At 45.7% G+C, this 17,105-nt stretch overlaps 1 protein-coding gene across 13 annotated transcripts in view; it reads right to left on the bottom strand.

Moving 5' to 3' along the window:
• Positions 1-17,105, bottom strand: part of TIAM1 (TIAM Rac1 associated GEF 1) — a 191,875-nt gene that overhangs the window by 145,246 nt on the left and 29,524 nt on the right. For 7 of the 13 annotated variants that reach the window (XR_003990240.1, XM_030477432.1, XM_030477430.1 and 4 more), the window contains exons 2-3: positions 16,377-16,483; positions 9,047-9,382 (exon numbers count right to left, since the gene is read on the bottom strand). The exons of 3 other annotated variants lie outside the window; for them this stretch is intronic. The gene's annotated coding sequence lies outside the window, so the exon portion shown is untranslated. The remainder of the gene's footprint in view (positions 1-9,046; positions 9,383-16,376; positions 16,484-17,105) is intronic. 3 more of the 13 variants (XM_030477422.1, XM_030477421.1, XM_030477423.1) reach the window with 1 other exon arrangement.

Genomic DNA, 17,105 nt, shown 5'->3' on the forward strand with positions numbered 1-17,105 from the left:
ATGGTATTTTGCAAAGAGAGGAGTAAGAAAAGCTTGCATGGTACAGCTTGATCCAATCAGAAGCAAAGCCCTCGGGTACTACACATTTGTCTCCCTTCCTCAGTTCCTAACAGCAGATGCTCTACTGACCCAGACCTATCACACTGAAAAGAAAAATGAGCATAAGCTCATCATTCTTTATATCATCTAAAAACTATTTACACTGGCCAACATGAAACAAATTAAGCCATTCTGGACACAACAGAGAGCCCACCAACACAAGTTTAAGAATTTTCCATGGATGTCATTTGGCTTTGGTCCAAGCCCGTAATGTCATTTCTCACTGACATCCTTTTGCACCATGAAATTCATGTTCAAAATTCTCATCAGATAAAGCCAAAGAGGCCTCTCAGCAAAACATCCAGATAATCAGCTGACTCTTCAGCAAAGTCTGCCACGAAAAGAGGCAAAGGGCGTGACAAAAAATGGATTTAGTATAATACTGGTTCATGTGACACTAAACAGAAGCCAGTATCTAGCACATCTTGCCTTCATTTTACTTTTTCATTGAACACACCTGTTCCCCTCTTTCAAGATGAGGGCTAAGCTGTTTAAACAGCCAAGTTACTTTGAGAGCTATTTCCCTTAGCACACAAGCAAGCCCAGGCAAGAGAAACGATCCCTTCAAAACACGGCTGCTCCCTGGAGACAGTGCAGGGCAAAATTTGTGGAGTAAATATGCTGTGTGACTGCACAAAGAGCCTCACACTTGGCATTTCAGCACGCTACATTCCATGATTGCTCCCCACACACACCCCCAAAATGCACATTGCAATGAGTTCTATTGTCAAACTCTCATCAATTTGGCTTTTTTGCTCACAGACTGAGCTGCACCTGTAGGTTTGAGTTGCTGCACCCCTCCAGGCAAACCAGCATGAGAAGAAGGTGACTGTCAAAAACGATACCGGGAAACAAGAGCTATAGAAATACTTTTTATATGAAGAGTTTTTCAGTTGAGGGATGAAAGTGTCTTTTCAAAGGAGAAAAGAAATCCAAGAAGACCCATCATCCCATGGCATTCACCTGGGAGGATCAGACATGTCTTAGGAAGAAGAGCAGGAACCTGAACTCAGGCTCCCACTTTCCAGCTGAGCCTCCTGACCACTGCCAAGGCAATACTCATCATTCAAGTCCAGAGCAGCTTCTTTACGCCCTCTCTGAATCAAATCCAGTTTTAAACCCAAGCATAGTGAGAACACTTCTGATTTCTTCAAGTCTTACAGGAGATCATTTACATTTTCAATGCAACTGCAATTAAAAGCTATGCAAGCTCAAGTTATTTAAAATTCCCCATTCTGAGTTTGCATTAAGAGGAAAAACATCTAGGGAAAGATTTTAGAAGAAATATATGAACTGCAAGGGATAGTTTTAAATATAGCAAAAAGGAGATCGCTAGAGGAAAGGATTTGGAGAACTGAAGCTGATAATCAGGAAACGAGAATGTAACAACACACCAGACTCCGGAATGCCCTCCAAAAGCAATGAAAAGATAATCATTGCAAAAAGCACTGCCACAGCAGATGATGATCAGCAGCTGAACACATAAATTCTTATGCTCCTGCTGTGCTACGGAAATGCAATGATATTCCAAATACTGGAATTTTCTTAGACGAGAAAGACAGGGAAAAGAAAATGGCTACACTCCAAAAGCATCTAAATATTTCCAGTGTTGACTAGCATAAAACCCAAATAGTAGCAGAGACTTGTGTACCCATGTTGCCCTAAAGGAAAGACCTCATTAGCTGGCCATCCCACTCCTCAGCCTAGGAAGAGTGCTGCCAGCCTGCTCCAGGCACCAGGGGCAAAAGGTCCAAGGGCAGCCACTCAGGTAGATAATTTCAACCCTGGCATGGCCAACCCAGGCACTACACATCTTATGAGATCAGGTGCTCGCTGAGCAGATGACTGTTCAGATAACACACTGTAAACAAAATCATACACATGGATACACATAAGAAATACTTTGGCTTCAAAGGCATTTTTCTTCAGCTCGTAAACATTGCAGGAATTTCTCTCATGTCTCAAATAGCATCACTCTGTGCACAAAGTCAAGTCTACTCATGGCACAGTTTATGTTTGTCTGACCATAAGAAACAAAACGACAGCCTTCAGCCTCTCAGAGAGATTGCAGTACAACATCCTGAGGTTCAGAGATGCTCTGCAATGATGGGATAAGCTATTTTTGGAAATCTATCTGGTTGCTAAGGCAAATTCTTGTAACGATACACACCATTCACCAAGCAGAATCTGGTTTGCAAGTCAGGAGAGGAGGAAAAATTAAGATGAGAGATGACTAACCCGGGTAACACAAGAAATCAAATGAAATGCCATGCTATACAGAAATATGGTTACGGCTTCCATCAAGACTCAGCTGAACTCCTACACGAAACACGCCTGGTTGTTTTGAGCCAACGGAGCCCAGATCACAGGCTTGAAAGACATTTCAAAAGATTGTACAAGGCATCCTGCTGCCCCCAAGGCAGGATTAACTATATCTAAACAGTACCTTATGCAGGGCATACCACTACTAAATCACCAGCATTTCTTCATACAGCTCTCTTGTATCAGTATTGTTTGTCTTTTACACAAGGCAGTGAAGCAGAAAGAAGTAAAGCAGTAAGCCCTCAATTGCACATTAACTCTCCTGCAAAATTAGGAAATCATTCCAGATGCTCAAAAATCCACAAATAATTGATGGATCAGTTTTCTAGGAGCTCTATGCATGGATATCTTCTCATTTGCAAAATTACTGGAGCCTCAGTTCACATCAACCTGTTACACATCTGGATAGTCTTAGGTATTTTATAAAAGACCATGACAGTTTTTCTATCCAAACTTTCAGCCCAAGAAATGTCTTTTGAAAGTTAACAGGGCAAAGATGGTAAAAAAAGGACAAGGGGGAAGGGGAGGGGGCATAAATCATTTTCCATTTCTCCATGAACAGTGAAGAATGGAAACTTGCATGCTAATATTTAAAAACACAAGCTCTGGATGACACAAACTGGAAAAGGTTGTATAATTTACACCTTACTGCCGTATCTGCTGAAATCAACTGAGATTATAACAAAGTGTTCAGACCAAGGTTAGTAAACCATCATACTCAGTAGCTGAGTACTTTGCATGTCAGAAGAAAGCTTCTGTAATTAAAATAGTATCTATCTCCCTTACAACTGAGAACAGAGAATATTTAATTAGGCTTTAAGCTGTTGAGGAGAGGCTTATATAATAACCTCACCTAGGCCTCACAGTCAAATAAACAGTGCCTACCAATACTTAGCCAAACTTAAGCATACCTCACTGGTAACAGATAGTACTCCCAACACAACCTGGCATTAAAATTGAATTAGTGTGCTCTTTCCCTCCATTTTGACTTCTGAAATAAAAAGGTTCAAATCAATGAGACACTTGAGCACTGCAGAGACCATGAACTAAGTGAAATTCGCAGAGCCACCAGACTTAAAGATTAACGATGTAATTGTCAGGAGCAAAGCTAAGAGCAGAATGACCACCAAAACTGAAGCAGAAACCTCTGCCACAGGTGATGGATGGACATCCAGTGGTGCAGACACCTCCACCGCAGTCCTGGCCACATTTCACAGGCTTCTGGTCGGCTGGGGTTGCAACTCTCTTCACTGAAATAACCATGAACTGGGCAATGTATGAGACATCAATACATTTTTCTATGCCAACACAGCGCACCCCAGCCCCCTGCCTTCACAAAAGAGCAGTTTGCAGATGAAGGTCAATCTGACACGTTTACCTTTGGGCTACCGATTCCTCATGTACATGTGTGTGACATAGGGATCCTCTGCAAGAGCTGTCCCTGCCCAAAGGGGTGGCACAGCCCTGGCAGAAGGTATACCTGTGGGCTCCAAGGGACAGGCCAGGACACCAAACCAGGCAGCAAGCCCTTCCTGTTTCTACTGAACATGCAGAACTTCAATGCCACTCAGAGCTAAAGCAGCAGCCCTCGTTTTGCTCCTCTGCTCAGGAAACAAATCAGCTTTTACTCGATGGAGCATTTGGGCAAGTAGAGATAAAGACCTAGCTGAACTATTCAGAGCTTACACTGCAGCTGCCTTTAAACCCTTATCAACCATAACACCAAACACAAGGTTTTGTACTCTTCCAGCTGCCTCCCAAAAATCTCTTCAAATGGGACTGCTTAATATTTCCCTAGCCAGTCACAAATACCTGGCAATTCTCCATATCCACAGTGTGTTCTGCTGCGTGAGCTCCAGCCGAGGCACCTGCACCACTTGGAGGCAAAGCACAAACAAGAATAAGGCACTCCCAAGCTTCTGCAGCAATCCAAAAATCCTGCTCAGGCTCTGTAAGGACCATACTGTGCATGTAGGTACACACATGCAGCAGTTTACCGTCTGGTTCACTTTAGGTACTGTTAAAGAGCCTAATGTTTCTAAATAACTCAATTTTGAAAAGTGGGGCTTAAATACCATTGAAACCTAAGATCGTAACGAGAAAAACACATGTACACATGCTATGAAACCAAACAGCTTTTCAGAACAGAATTTCTCTGACATGCTCATAAAGAAAGCTTTTTTTACTTAAACCATCACCAACTGAAAAGCAGGAGAAAGACTTCAACAAATTTGTCAGTAAATAGTCCCATTCTACACAGATAAAAACACTGGAACAAAAGTAATCCAATAACCTCCTGAACTGATACGATACCATTCTAAATTACAATATATATGCACATGTGATATTTGTGTATGTACATATACATGTATCACAATGTAGAGCTTTTTTTAAACAACTTGAGGAGAAAGTTTGGTCACACAATGACCTACCTGTACAGAAAAGACTAAAGGGGAAGATAATCTCTAATCCAAGTGAAATCCATCGCAGTCAGGAGACCCATCCTATTGACGAAGATCAGACAGGGAATAAGGAGACCCAGCTTTTATTTCCCACAGCATCATTTCCTTCTGGGCAGCCCCAATACATCTCCCCAAGCCTCTACCGCTCCTTTACTCACTGTCATTCCAAGCAGGCCAGCAGCTTATTGGCAGGCAGCAGCTTACGGAAAGGGCCCACCTTTGCTAAGGGCATTTACCTGCATTAAGGTCCTTGTCTCCCTCCAAACAGCCCCACAGACATATCAGCTGGCTTCTCTGCTTCCCGCTGAAGGGAAGGGGTTAATAAATGGTTTAATAAATATCAGGATGGAACGTGTCTGTAGCTTTACTAGACTATATAAATGGTTAAAATTTCCCTAGAGCACCAGGAAGCTTGTGGGGAGGACAGAAAATGAATCGCTGCACAAAATGTAAGATTAGGAGAGGAGGATGGAAGGTACTAGGAGGTACCTGAAATATTTCAGAAGAGATACAGGCACAGGCTCACCCAGTCTCCTGACAAGTATTCTGATTTTAAAAGACACTTTAATCTGCCTTAGATCTATATAAACAAAGATCATAGAAACAATTGCATATAGCAGCCTAGGAAAGGGCATCATCTTTCACTTTGTAGCTTTACGTTGGAGACGAGGGAGGAGAAGGGAACAGGGAAGCAAAGTAACCACGGTCAGCATCACGGCTCAACGTGAACAGGCCTGTTCCTTTTGTTACTTTGGGTCATCAGGATAATTAAATCCTTTGTAACAGCCACCGCTCCGCGTCAGACAGCGCGTATAACTGCGAGCCAACTTCTCCGAGTTGCACAAAAGAGCTGCTACATATTGCAAAATAGCCTCTGTGCCTCCATCAGCACTTTCAGGACAGATTCTGGCACCGCTACTACAGCAGCACTATACCACGCCGATCGGCCAGACTGACGGACAGCTTCAGCCCATGCCAGCACATGGAGGTCCAGTGCCATTTGGGAAGCATGGTGCTACCCTGGGTCTGAGGTACAGCCTGCCCCGTGCCACGGGGGGGACCCCGCAGTTCCACCGCAGCTTGGGTGCCACAGGCCTTTTTGGAAGAGCAGTGGAGTTAGAAAGGACAGTCTGAGTCGCTGCAATTCTGTTTCCACCCCTCCTCCCCCAACTACAGGGTTTCTAAATTAATCTGGGTCTTTAGGCTTGTCAGCTTTTATTGCTGTTTCTTAACGAAAAGCCCAGCTTTCATGCTCCAAACTACAGGGCTGAAATCCCCAGACAAGTTTAGTAAGTGCTTTTTGCAATTCGCCTCTGCCCTTACTCATCCAAGTGTACTCCCTTAAGTGTCTCCTAAAAACCTCAGATAGGAAATGTGCTTAGTTTCTTCCTCATTTTCCCCTCCCTGCAACGTTTTCATCAAAACGCGCCAGCCAGCTACATCCAGCAGGCACAGAGCAGATGGGAACAGCACCGCTTTGTACAGATTACACTCGACAAGTCACATCAGTGGGGTGCAGCCTGGATCAATGCCCTCCCCTCCCCAATTCCTGACCTCTGCTACTCAGAGGTCTCTGACTTGGGGATGCCAGAGGGCAAGAAATCCCGCTTCTGTGCAACAAGACATTGTTAAAGGGAAAATTCCTCGGGTCTTTTTCTCTTTTTCCCTAAATCCTTGACAAGGACATCTGTGTGGGTATGGCCCACAGCAAAAATAACCCTATGCTTACGAAAATCAAACAGGAATTTATTGAGCAGCTCTCATGCACTGCAGGGACCGAGCCAAAGCCTAGAAACTCGCACTGGCTGTCCCGTGACCATGTAGCACCTTTTCTATTTTAGTTTCACTTAAGTACAGGAGGGAAAACAAATTACTAGAAATGTGTTTAACTAATAACTGGAAACTTTCTGTTAAACTAATCAGAGCACTACACTTGCGTAGGGGTGCGCTACGGCTTCCTAGGACGCAGTAACCAACCAAACATAACCCACCATCGGCCCCTGGCAGGATCAGCTGCTCGGCTGCAACAGCACGCATCTGTTAGCGCTGGCAATTTACAACTGGAAAGTATTAGGGAGGGCTGATTAATTGCTACAATATGAAATTTCCATGCCTTCATTTTACATTAGCGGCTTCACAGTTAGCAAAAACCCCAGGGAAAATCAGAACAGGGTGGGGGGGGGGGGGGTGTGGAGAAAGCAGTCCCTCTCAGACATGTCCAGGGCCAGGAGCATCCTCGGAGGATGCTCCCTTTTCAGCAGGGCTTCAGCTTTCATCAGAAACAAAAAAGGCCTCCACGCTTTGAAGCTGCACAGAAAATGCCACGGCTAAGAGCTGACACAGTGACATCCTCCAGAGCCTCCTGACAGCCCCAGGGCCCCTTTCCGCCATGGGGGAGGCTGGTGCCCCGGGGGCATGAAGCACTGCAGAAGGACCACAATTGGCCACAAGATGGATGGAGGCAAAACCATCCATCTTCCTTCCCTGCCTCCCTCCTCTTCTGCCCCCACGAAAAGGGTGACAGTTACACGGCAACTCCAAGGCTGCAAACCTCTTGCTTCACACTTCCCTCCCCATCCAGCCCCTGGCGCCACATGTAGAGACCAGCCACCTTAAGAAGTGGAGAGAGTCAAGATCCACCTTCACCTTACCGCAGTGCAGGACTGGGACCAAGCACACACACCTGAATGGGCACAGGGACCAGTGACAGCCATGGGAGAATCCCAAATCCTTCGTCAGAGGGCCAGCTCACCACCAACCCAAGGCACAGGGACACACTGCATGTGTGTCGCAGGCTTCCCACCACGATGCTCAGGTCCAATTCATCAGCACAGGGGCAATTTGCAGCCACTGCCGAAGCGGCAAGTAGGAAACCCCACTGCGTCTTGCTCCCTGGATGGAGCAAAGCAAGATGACAGCTTTGTTGTCACCTCCCTGTATCCCTTCCTCTCCCCTCCACATGCAGGCAGCGGGCTTATTTCCAACACGATGAACTCAGACGAACAAAAGAACAAAAACTCTCACCCCCTCCCTCCGGAGGAGAGGGGAAGATGCAGAGTTCGGTCTGCCACTCTGCTGCTAGCTGGCACTGCCACTGCCAGTGCCACGCGGGCCGACAAGCGCTGCGTAGTTTCACACACCATATGTGCAGCAATCGGGAAGCGCCAACAGCACAGGGCTGGAGGAGCAGGCACTGCCTGCAAATCAACAGTGCTACGGGGAGGGAGAAGCAGCAAAACAACAGCCACAAGTAATCTGTCACACGCAGTCTTTCCAAGGTGACATAACACCCCTGGACGTGCTGCCAGTCCGACATGAAAGGTGTGTGGACACAGGGAACACTTTGGCATCACCCGCCTGCATGTGCAGTGCTTCTGGAAGTGATAAACCCAGAACGCGGCATCCACACCCACCCCAGGGCCCACAGGTGAGGATTTGGGGTCAGCATCCCATGCAACTACAGGCAAGGTCAGGGCAGCAAGGGCACTGCGCACATGGCTGGTTGCGTGCCATGCACGCAGCTGAGCCTGGCAGCTCTGCCCTGTCCTCCCAGCCTGCAGCCATACCCCTGGGACCTCTGCCTCCAGCTGGGAAACCCACTGGCAATGTTGGGTATTCTCACTGACAGGGACCCACACCAGGCAGGAAAGCAGGGTGCAGGCAGAACAGCCCTCAGCAGGGGTCGATAATGCACATACCATGTGCAAGAGATGAGCATTCCCTTGCCTGGGAGGAGAAACCTCCTCCTTGCAAGGACCTCCACCAGTGGGAATACACCTTTGCTAAGCTTCAGGCATCAAAACCTTGAGGTCTACTTCACACATGGGGTTTTCCAAGGTTGGGGTTTTTGGTGGTGTTTTTTGTTTGGTTGGTTGTTTTTGCTCTGGGTTTTTTTTTAACAGCTGCTGGGTCCATGTGACAAATTTTAAGCAAGTAAGACTCAAACCCTCATAATTAAAGAGGCAAAGAAATGTGGAGGACACAGGACAGGGACACAACAGACACCCCACACACTTGACTGTAAAATCCTAAGAGGCAGAACAGCACAGAAGCTCTTGTCCTAAAAATAGCAAAGCTTTATTCTTTTCTTTCTTGAAAACACTTCAGTCACAGAAGAAAAAAAAGAGGAAGTTTTAAAAACATGGGCAGACACGTGTACTCACCTTGGCAAGATCTGTTGTTTTTCAAAGGTCTAACAGCTTCTAGGTGAATATAGCAGCTCCAGAAAGACTGAGTTTGACAGTATTATCTGCAGAGAGATACCTTGAAAGAGAAGGTTTGCGTTCTAATCTGTGTAGTCCCATTAACAGATTTTGGCCTTCACGGTTCCTTCAGTTGGCTTCTCCTTAGCAGAAGGGTCTGGAGATGACTTGTGGGGCGGCCCTGGGACACAAGAAGCCTCTCCAGGGAACTGGGCTCCAGCAATCGGGGTGCAGGGCTGATGCACCAAACGGCTGCGCCCCGGGTCAAGCCTCGCCGTCAGGTTCCAGCACACTCCCCTGCGCAAAGAGCAAACACAGAGCTGACAAGTGCAGCCTTCAGCGACGGTGCCGCGTTTTGCTTGTGTTTTATGTAACCATTTATGACTGTTATTCAATTATGAAGGAGAGCTTGCCATGGAAACGGCAAGGAGGTATTTTGTTTAAGATACAGAGCACACTTTTTAAGTAAGAGCTGTTCATCTCTAATATGCAAACACCTGAACCACGTTCAAGGTTTTACGTTTAGATGTGTTTGTTTCTCAGAAGGCGGCCAGTCCTACTTCGATGCTATGAACCACACAGAACACTTGAAAACAAAGAGTTTTTTCATTTTTCCTCCCTACAGCTAAAAAGCCAGGTGAAACGAAGCAATAGATCTGCTCCTTTATGTGGCCACTGTGGAGTTAGGCAGGAAATGTCTTTTTCCGCTGAGGCCCCATGGGACTGTAGTGGCTTTGCAGGCTGCCAGCCTACATCAGCCCCCCAAACTGCTAAGCCCCAGGGACTGGTCCCAATCCTGTACAGCCCACAGTCAGTAGGAAAGGGACCTAGTAATCCACTTAGGCAGTAACACAGGCTGTCTAAAGAAATAAAACAAAAGGAAACAGGGAAGGGAAAAGTAACAGGAAAGAAGTTATGCCTAAAGCAAAGCGTATCCTCATTACTCCCCTAATCTGCAGCTGCAAGCAGGAGCTTAGCTGGGTGCCCAGTGCCTGGGAGACAGGAACAGCAAGCTACAGAAAGCCCAGTTGACAACCCAGCCTAGACCCCCCCCCCATCACTAAACACAAGAGCTGCTCGCTGAGTGTATGGAAGACCAGGCAGCAAAGAGGCAGCCCTTTCTAGCCAGTCTGGTAGGTAAAGCTCAGCACGATTTCTCCAACCTGTTCTCGCTATTTAACGTGCTCCTCTGGCTTTTGTCAGACCACGTTCAGCCATTGCCAGCTATTCTGAGTGTGCCATCCAGAAAACCACATGGCTGCAAAGGGACAGGGGAGGAACATCAAGATTATTTCCTCTGAACATGGCTGGGTGGCAGAGGCTGCTCCCCTGAGCACTCCCTCGAGATGCCCGTCCCCAGCTGCCCAACCTATCAGATGCCCAACTCCAAAGAGTGGCTCACGCTCTTCAGAGGATGCCCCACATCTAGCACAAACATGAACAAGTGTATGAGAAACTGCCCGTTCAGCTTTAAAGGTCAGAACCCCTGGGAAGGTAAGGGAAACGCAATTTTGCAAGGCATTGTGAAAAACACTGCGACTGCAGAAAGGGGATTTCTGATTAAAACAAACGTTTAAATTGCTGGTGGTTTCCACACACCTACGATATCAGCATGGCTAAGGTTTAAAAAAGCATTTTAAGCCACTTCCTGGCCGAGCTCTGGCTTCTGCTGGGCCATAAGATAATCACAAACTCAAACACAGAGCAAGAGATCTCAGCTGCCGATGGATTTGTTTGTTGGTGTGAAAGCTCAAATGCATGAAAACTATCACATTGGCTTCCATGCTGGAGGCTCGAGTAACAGCCTTATCTGGGGGTCTGGAAAACAACAAAATGAAAGAAAAAACCCCTTGTGAACGCCATTGCTCCGGAAAATTAGCATTTTTAATAGGAAAGTAAACATAAGGCTTGGTTTATATAATGATAACTATCAGCATGTCAGGGGTTTTTATGGTTTCTCCATTATCATAACAAAAGCATGCTGAGCATCTTGGTTGAACTGCAGGAGTAAAAAATGCATAACATCCCGACTTCTTACAGATGATTTTGCAAACAAGAAGTGATGAGGATGCACTTGTACCACTGATTTATTTTATGAATAATTTTAACAGCGCTGTTAAGTCTGCAGAGAGATCCAGTTATTTTATCAAGATGGACCTGCAATCCAAGATCAAAGTTTGAAAGAAAGACAGGTTAAGGAGCTGGGCATCCATCTCTGGCTTAGAAAAATCCTTCTCCTGAATATTATCATAAAGCACCTGCTTTTGATCTGTATTCTGTGACACAACACTGCACAGCATCATTCATCAATGAAGCAATGATTCTTGGTAGCCGTTCATCATGCTACCAAAACCTTGGCTGAGCACAGGCACGTCCTGTTTTGAGACAGAGCAGCTCCTGCACTGGTCCAGCTCCTATGCCAGCAGCTTCTCTGGACCAGAGAAGACTCAGGGGCAGCCAAATTGCCCTCCCTGGCCACGACCAGACATGGAGCTGCTGAAGTCCATGCCTGCTCAGCTACAAGATTTTTCCACCCTGATGGTGTCCCGGCACAGGGTACAACCCCAGGGGCTCCTCCATGCCCCAGCGTAAGGGGTTGCCCAGCAGAGGCAGTGCCAGCCTCACACACAGCAGGAAGCACAGACCCTGACACACAAGCTGGTCTCAAAACGTGCTCCCACATGTCCCTGGCTGTGGGCAGCAGTGGGCAGGAAGGGACAAGGAGCTTGGGACCCAAGCAAGTAGCTCTCAAATGCTGCAGGTTCACCCAAGCCGCTGGGCAGTGTTCATGCCTTCAGCTACATGGGGCTAGGGAAGTGACTAGTTTCACAGGGAGCAAAATGTTTTTCTACCCTCTCCACAGACGACTAGCAACACAAGCCTGAAACGTCAAAAACCAACTCTTAATTACCGAAGTCAGCACTTAATGACTCCAATTACATTGCCACTGATTTCAGAAAATTGGATTCTCCACTACACTCGCTGTGTTTAAATTAGTTTCTTACCTCATTCGCGGTAATTATACTTTGATAAACCAAATTAAAATACAGTAGAGATTTCTGAAATCCTACTGAAAAATAGTGGTGATTTAAGAACAAAACATTTCTTAAGCCTACCGCCATCCGCATTTTTCATCACTCTCCCTTCAGGCCACAGGAATGCAGAGGGTTAAAAGATAAGAAAGATGCAAAGTACGGTATTTTGTTAAAATGCAGTAGAAACACTGTTTTAGTAGTAGGAAACAGTGGTTTAGTTCTGTGATAGAAACTCACTGTCTTATCCCCCTGTACCACAGAAATTAGCTTCTCCTTTTATCCTAAAAAACAACAAAAGTTACTCTTCTCAGGCTCACCATCACCAGCAGCACCGCAGAGGACTCCAGCAATGAGGAGACTGAGATGTGCATTTATCAGGAAGGAATATATTTCTTACAGCTAACAGTTCTCTGTATCTAACCTGCATGTTGAGAGCCAGTATCTAGACTTACCATCAAAACATACCTATGGGATAAGCATGGCTTCTTCAGGATGCAGTTGCACCCATTTGGGGATGCTTACCCTTAATTAGGGAATTACATTCCCTATTTGAGGGCTGGAACACCTCTCTTATAGAGAAAGGCTAAGAGAGTTGGGCTTGTTCAGCCTGGAGAAGGCTCAGGGATGACCCTGAGCACCTTCCAGTACCAAAAGGGGGCCTACAAGAAAGCTGGAGAGGGACACACTCTTTTTACAAGAATGTGTAGTGACAGGGCAAGGGGCAATGACATCAAACTGACAGAAGGGAGATTAGATTAGATATTAGGAAAAAATTCTTCACTATGAGGATGGTGAGACACTGGCACAGGTTGCCCAGAGAAGCTGTGGCTGTGCCATCCCTGGCAGTGTTCAAGGCCAGGGCAACCTGGTCTAGTGAAAGGTGTCCCTGCCCATGGCAGGCGGGGTGGAACTGGATGACCTTTAAGGTCCCTCCCAACCCAAACCATTCTATGATTCTACAATTTTCAAGTTCCTGTTTGTAATTAGTTATTAGAAATGGAAAAGGAAGAGTAGACTGCATATTTCAAGAAACTAAGCAACCAATGTAGAGAATGCATAAACTCAGTATCTTAGGAAAAGTCTCTACATGTATTTACTTCATATGATACAGAAGGAGCGGTGATTTCTCCAAAGATGCCCCTCCATACATTCTTCCTCCAAAAGAGGAAGGAAAAAACACTAACAGTTCCTAGTCCCTTTGCCAATCTCAAAATTAAAACATCCAAAGCACATACCCTTACACTGCAGCAGCCTGGCAATAGCCACAGCATTCCCAAGTATCCACAGTATCTATGGCAATGCCAATGTGCCCATGCCAACACTGCAGGCAGCATCGCAGTCCAGGCAATACAGTCACAGGAGTGTGTCTCAGCACCTGGACGAATTAATCCTAATCCCTGCAGGACCATAGTCATTTCAGGAGCCAGCTACCTGGCACTGCATCTCAGATGACAGGCAGGCATTACACTGGCTGGGAGGTTAGTACACAGAGCAACCAAGCTAGCCTCAAAGTTAGCTGCTGGGAAATTAAAGAAAGGTTTCAGGTTTCTGGGGGATCACAACTGCCCCAAAGGAGCAATGACAAGTCCAAAGCAGGCTGGACCAACGTGACATGCCATCCTCTAGATCTTTATGGTAAAGCAGTACAGCATCACAAAGCCCCCACCAATTCACTGCAACTAGAGAGGAATACAAATGGTTTCATCTGCACATGTTTAATGTGTATAGTGCTAATTGAAGAGGCAAGAGGATACATATTTACAGGGTCACATTTTAGCTTCAGTATAGGGATATAATATGCTGCTGTCACAGCTACTTCTTGCAATAACACCTTTTCATTATGTTTGTTTCTGCTTTATTTTTGTTCACATCTTTCACGGATACCCATTACTCAGCAGTGGTTGTTGGATTTTATGTTCACATATGGTTTAAAAAGGAGGCTGTTTAATGTTCCCTATATGTAAATAACTACATTTCAGTCCCTGCTGTGCAAGTGAAGAAATGATTAGATTATAAATCTTGAATACAGAAATATGTCAAGAAGGTTTTCATCTAGAAATCTATTAGAGCTTATTCTGAGTTACATTTTCTATCTTCCCTTTTACCCACGAATTCCCACTGCTTTTAATGAGCACATAAAGCAACTAGCAACAGGCAAAAACGGTCCAAAAAGCAGGACTCCAGGGGAGCAGCCAGTAGGCCAAGTGCAGCCCTTTTGTAGGCATTCCTTTGCCTGGAGGCAGGGCTTTCACCACCACCAGTGCAAAGCCAAATCCAAATCCAACAAGGCAATGGCGAGGGGAGGCCGAGTGCTGAGGATGCCTGGGGAACCCCCACAGGGCACACTGGACAGTAGGAACCTGGGAAAGGCATAACCTGGGATAACACAGCAACCCCTGCTGCCACCCATGCTGCTGCCCCATGTGAGCAGGAGCCATCGTTCCGGGAGCTGGCCTCACCACCAGCAAAGAGCAACCATAGGACAACACATGCAAAGAGTAGTGCGGCACAGCACGGTAAAAGCCAGGAGGGGCAAACACCTGCATTTTAAATGATTCTGCTTTAACTCTATTTGTGGCATAACCCTAGTGCTGCTACCAGAAACGAACACACGTTTTTCAATGTAATTTATCATCTTTTTAATATGACTGACAGTATTCATTTCAAATCAAAGCTCCCATACCAAGCACATTAAAATCATTTTTCTTTTTCAAAAATGAACACTATGAGAGCCAGAAGCAACATTAACATAACCACTAACATTTCCAGCTTGTTCAGTATCAGAAACCAGCACATAGAATCATCTTTTGAACTTTTCAAGGTGGAGAAACACTCTTTAAGTAAATAAAGAGGAGATGCATAATTCATTGTTCAGCCAGTCTCCCTTCCTTGCTGAGCCATAACAGACAGCAGGAAATGCTCCTGCTCCCTGCCATCCCCCAGCCTTAATACTCCTAGGCCTTTCAGGCAGAAAGCTCACACCAGCTATCAAGCAAGCACCATACAGCTGCAGGTAAATGGGCAGCAGACCTTTCATCACAAGCACCTCAGCCAGCCCATGCTGCAAGCCACAGAGCGCTTGCCCAAAAAATCTGGACCTTTATTGGAAAAGACAGAAAGCCATAATGAAGTATGACACATCACTGAAAGCAAGCAGGAAACATGGCAGGCAGCAGTGGCAGCATCCAATTCCTTTCCAATAAAGAGGGAGTTTGTTGGGTTAAAACTCCCATCTCACCCTAGGAGGGTCAGCACACAACTGGCTCCCATGCAGGGTATGGGGCAGTGAGCAGCAGTCGCTGACAACTCAATCCAGCAGCAGAATTGCACAAGGGTATTGGTACTACCACAAACAGGCGCAAGCACTCCCCATGCAACCACCCGCCTTGGGTGGGCCAGTGTAAAGATCAGTCTCTGGTGGCAAGCAAAACCAGGAAAAGCCTCAGAAGGCAGAAATTAAGATACTAATCAAGAAGCCAGGAAGAAAGGAAAAATCTTTGGCCTGTGGAAGCAGGCAGCAGATAGCCTGAAACTGGATATTAATTTGATTTATACAAATGTAGTCCAAGCTATCAAGTTGGAGCATGGTCTTTCTGCAGTTAGGAGACATTGAAGTGACTGCAAGAGCTATGGGATTCAAAAGATGCCCCAAACCAACACTGCAGTATGAGGATGGCAGGAACCCCAATGCTGCTCAGCTTTGCCTACTTCCATCCCCATCCCACCCCACGCTCTCTCAGAATACTAATGAGGAACCTTTGCCCAAACCCAGTCCCAGTAACTGATTTTTGCTGACCTAAAGTTATCCTGCAGCTCTAACAACAGATGATGGATCTCATTTCCTACCCTAGCAGCCTCTGTGGTGTGGCATTGTCTTGCACATTAACGATCCTTAATGATACCTAAAAGCATCTGCAAAGTCTCAAGTATGGATTTTACCACTTAATCCGAAGCCATAAAGAGCCGACAATGTAAAGTATGTTTAAGGAAAGTATGTTTAAGTGGGAAGGGGCATCAAGATAATTTTTCTCCTGGACAAGTGGTGGCAGGTGAGTAAGGTGATGAGTAATATCAGCCTGAAAGCGACCTTTTAAAAATAAGCATGTATTTTTTAAGTTGGCAGGGAATAAGCCTATTCAGTGGAAACAGGGGAAGAAAAGAGGTCAGGGAAGCAAAGGAAAAGAGCTGCCCACTTGCCCATGACATTATCAGCTTCGGACAGTGATTGAAGATTAGTCTTTAGGAGTATAATTCACCTTCAGCCAGGGCTCCTGGAACTCAGTGCTTCCTGTGACTGCTGAAGAGGCGCCATCAGCTGATCCTTATTTCTTGAGTTTGGGATGACCACTGGGGTGGGATAAGGCTGAAAAGAAGGGTTAGTTAAACAAAGAGGAAAACAGGCAACAGCCTTTAAAAAATTGATGAGACAATGAAAGTAAATGGCTTGGCAAAACAACCTTGATTTCACTATCAGAGTTATAAAAACATCTAAGAGACAGAGCCCTGTTTTAATGATTGATAGTCTCACTGTATGTTCCTGAAGAAATTGTAAGTACTGGGACATTTATTAGGGCAAATGAAATCACACCCAAGCCACCTCCTTTTCTACTCTGTAAAAGGAGAAAAAGCTGCCAAGGATCTCTTCATCCAGAAAACAAAGCACCAGCAAAGACTTAGGAAAATTATCATGTTGCCAAAATAAGACTCAGAAAAATATATTCATCAAGTTAATGTGACATTTGTTATTTCCTTGCTTGGAGGAACAGTGCATCAACATTCAGGTAGGCGACCAAAACCAGAAACCCACCTTCCCTCTCCGTTCCTGCTCTATGGCTAGACTACATTTTACACTCTCTCCTGTGATCTATTTCTGTTTGTTTAGAAAGTCATATGGCCAGGGGAAGGCCCAGCCTTAGGGAAAAAAATACATGTAAAACCTAGATCATGCCTATGTTACTCATCTGATGCTTATTTAGTGCTTTTTT

The sequence above is a fragment of the Strigops habroptila genome, chromosome 2 (genome assembly GCF_004027225.2).
Source record: "Strigops habroptila isolate Jane chromosome 2, bStrHab1.2.pri, whole genome shotgun sequence".
Classification (NCBI taxonomy): domain Eukaryota; kingdom Metazoa; phylum Chordata; class Aves; order Psittaciformes; family Psittacidae; genus Strigops; species Strigops habroptila.